This window comes from Amblyomma maculatum, chromosome 1 (assembly GCF_055883805.1).
Source record: "Amblyomma maculatum isolate TAMU_Amacu chromosome 1, ASM5588380v1, whole genome shotgun sequence".
NCBI classification, from domain to species: Eukaryota; Metazoa; Arthropoda; class Arachnida; order Ixodida; family Ixodidae; genus Amblyomma; species Amblyomma maculatum.
This window is the reverse complement of record NC_139344.1, coordinates 33,268,945-33,273,157: the sequence shown is the minus strand read 5'-3', so window position 1 is coordinate 33,273,157 and position 4,213 is coordinate 33,268,945.

The window sequence follows — 4,213 nt, the reverse complement described above, 5'->3', positions numbered from 1 at the left end:
GGTTTTTGTACGTTTATTTCTATACAAATATAGTCATGACTATATTACACTCGGCCAGGAAGCGCCGGAAGAATTCCTCATCATTGCGCTGCTAATAAACTCAGTCCTATGCAAGGCCGAGGTTCAAGCAGAATCATATTTGAGGATGTTTCAGGAGTTTCCTTGTGATGAGCCAATGGTGATTTACCTTTCAAAATCATTCACAAGTCCTATGCAGGTTTGTCTTTTAGCAGTGGGAAATGTGAATGTTTTAAATGCTTTCCTACTCCACTGGAGGTAATATCCTTCACAGAATTAAAGCTAATCTGAGCAGCCTGAAAACTGCAAACAAATTAATTGAAAATTGTGTGGCTTAGTAGTATACATCCCAAAGAAACACATGATCAAATAAGAGGGATGCGCAAGGAGGATTGTGGGTTTGTTGGGACTATATGGTATTCTCTATCATCCACTCACAATCAAACATGGCAGTTAGTTACTGTAATGAAATTACGGTTTACGTTTCGTACTTATTTGTGATTTAATAAATCACTTTTCCGGTTGCAGTAAGTAATTAATTTAATAAAATACTTTAGCGCACTAATTTCTGTAAAATTATTTAATTTCTTTCAAAATTACTTGCACTAAAGGGAATCACTGCTGTTTTGTACAAATACTCTCGTTACTGGCGCCGCGAAAGCAGTAACGGCGTGCGGCAAGCCTAGCCAGATGGGCAAAAAAAAGAAAACAAAAAAAAGAAAACGACAGAATTCAGAACTGCGTGCCAGAGACCTCAGACTCACAGTGTCCTGTGTATTCGGCCCACAATCATTCTCTAAGCAGAAAAGTACGTGTAAGACTCATAACTTAATTTAAATGTTCTGGCTGATTGCATTTGCATGAAATCATATGTGTAATTTTCATAAATTGAAATCATTTGCATGCGATTTAGATAGAGAGTGGCACCACTTGAGATTGGTTTATGGAACTTGTCCCACTTTAAATTTTCATCTGGTGTATTTTGTAATTGCATGATTTCAAAAGCACAACTTATAATTTTCCGGCTGAAAAGCCCAGTACGACCCAATGCCTGGATGCCTGGGTCAGCACGGCCGTTAATAATTTCTTTATACGTCGAAACGCCGCTTCCAGGGCAATCCTGCAACCATGCGATCAGCAACCGATTGAACGCCAACGCCGCTCCATTGTGTCCTTGAAATGCTGAGCTATAATGCAAACCCAATCCGCGCTCATATATAGTTTCACAAATACCAAAAGCAATCTTGAGTATGCACCAGCTATTCCTGACACAGTTCCTTTCCGAAAAGCGGCAGCCGGCCACACACAGCCGTATTTCACATGTCTAGACTAGCGAGGGTAGAGCATTGAGCGCGTCGTATTCCATAAAATATATTTTGTGTCTCGCACTATTTCATGACGTTATTGCAACACTGAAGCAATCATGTATACCGGTTTATATTTATTGCGGACGCGTAGCCCAGCTAGCCGCGAAAAAATTTCGAATATAGATGCAGGGGCTTCTCTGGTATGAACAATCATATAGCGCTATGGAGCTGAACACAGCGACAACTGCAGGTTTTCGTGTATGCAGGCGGAATACCTCCCGCAGAAACGAGATAAGGAGTTCATGAGGAGTGAAATTTCTTTATATATAGAGTGAAAGGGGTCGTAAGATCGTCAAGCGCAATGTTCAGCAGAAGCCCCGTGCCAAGCTAGAAATTGCACTATACGAGAAAACGTCTGCAGCTGTACATTTCAATCAAGCGCATTCAAACTCCATTATTCTGTGCGCAATGCAGATCTGCTTAGGCAAAGCTGCGTATTTGACAAGGTGGTGTCGGCCGAGCCGGCCGAGCCCAAACTCGGTGCAAGACAAACTTGGCGCTCGCCAGCGCCACCAGCACGCCAACGCGACTGCGCCGACGCAAGGTAGAAAGAGAAAATGGTGGCGAAGCTCCAAAACAAGCCTGCGTGTCGACTCTGAGCGAGGCTTTAGTTTCTTGGCGCCCCCTGCGAACTATACGGCAAGGCAAACATGTGAAAGTATGACGTCACAAAATCTAATGAGGTGGCATACAATTGGCGGGGAATTTGACTATATATATATTTTCTTTTCTTTTTTTTTTTTCACTTTTGGACGAAACGCAATTGGCTAACGACGACGGAGTGAGACCGATGCTCGGCTAAGGCGAAAAAATGGACACCGTAACTGTTCAGTCAACTTTACTTGACATGGATTTGTACTGTCAAGTTTTACATTAAATGAAGTTTTACGGCATCTTCAACCACCTTATAAAAGTATCATTCGGCCTCAGTCGTCGTTAGCCGAGCCTTTCGTTGCGCATTCTAAGGCTCAGTTCCTCGGGCACGTTTCAGAACCTAAATGGCCTTCAACACGAATGACACGAAGGCGGTCATTGAAGAACCGGCTTCGATGTCACGACTCGGATGACAAAATCATGAACATGCGGCGAACATGATCCTTGGATGGACGCAGGAATCCACACATCAACACGAGTACAACACGAGGAGTACGCATAACAATTTTTGCAGATGATATTTGCATCTGGAGTGCACCACGTTCGCGTTATACTACGCAGCAACAAATTCAGAGAGGGTTACTGCACATCTCAATGTACCTGGCCTGCCGTGGTCTTCGTGTCTAATCAGAAAAGAGTGTTGCTATAGCTTTCACTAGAAAAATAATGACCGGCTCCTTCTGGGTGTACAGTCACAATCGTATGTACGATCATACCGATTCCTATTTGTTATAATTGACCGTAATCTTTCTTGGGCCCCTCAAATAAAAAAAAAAAAAGAAAAAGAAAAACTCCAGGTGAGAATCACTGCAGCATCAGTATTTTCAGATTCATGTCGGGAACACGATGGGCAGCAATTGCCGGTCGATGGTTCTGCTTGAAAAGGTCTACGTTGAAGGAGCGGTGCGTATACTATTTACCGGGGCTTCAAAAATTATCTCTAACAAGCAAGAAGCCGCGCGAAACAACGCGTTGCGGATATGCCTTGGGATAGGAAAGGGATCCTCTGCATCAGGGACACTTGCAGAAGCAGTATACTTCTCCTGTACGGTGCAGTGGGTGCGATACCACGGCTGAAAGAGATACAGGGTCTGGGCATAAGCGTTTTCATGTAAGAAAAGGGGGAGGGGTGTGTTTGTGACACGACTGTCGCTCAGCTGGGGGCAGAAATGCGATAATTTGAGCGTTTTCAGTGAAGGGGGCGTGTTTGTTAGCCAGCGCACATGGGGTCATAGCTATATATTGTCTTTTCAGTGCAATAAACCACAAGTAGCGCATGTACCGTGTCCTTCCTTTTCTTTCTGTACGTGTGCGTGTTTATTAGAGCTAAGAACGCCGTCTGAAGCTGAAAACCATCTGTCCTGTCTACAATTTCTTTTAAACCATTACTCTTTCTCTTCGTCTCGAAGTACATGACAACTTTCAATAGCGTCAAGCAACGACAGCGTGTGGTTATGTAGCATGATCATTTTCATCTGCGCTCTATCTGAAAAATAAAATTACAACGCAAGATTTGGCGACGAGTAGATGAACTTGTAATTCGACCTTTTGTAGCACGAATAAAAGAAAGGAGCCAGCTGCCAAGACAGAGTCGGGAGCGGGCTTGATAATTTACCTCAACCTCCTTCACTGAACACCGCCATGCGCCAGCATCAATGAAGAAGAAGCCCAGTCACTGACGGGAAGTGCTGCAGTTTTCCGACAGCGGCAGAAAACTTCGTCGATGGGGGTCAAGCTAGTGCATTGCCCTGAGCTGAGGCAACTGCGAAGGCTTCGCCCTTTCATGGAGACCATCAGGAGCTGGTGTCCCAGCCAGAGCAGGCGCTTGAACTTCGCCACAGCCGTCAGGACCATCGCTGCCACCGCAGCGGTATCTGGCTCAGGGAGCAGGGCCAGTGGTGGCCCGGCCAACGGTAACGGGGTCATCTCCGCGGTGTCCGCCAAGCTTGCGCTGATCATGGACGCCCCTTCGCCGATGTCCGCGCCTTCACGACCTTTGAACACCGGCGACGCGCGCAGCCGCATGCAAGCCCATATGGTCGGGTTCCAGGATGAGGAACAAGGCGCAAGGGACTCAATCGCCGAAATCGCCAGCGCCGCAAGCTGTGTAAGCGGTCCCGTAAGCACTATACCTACCAGTGCCGTCCGGGCCTTTGAAAAGACGGCGGATTTCG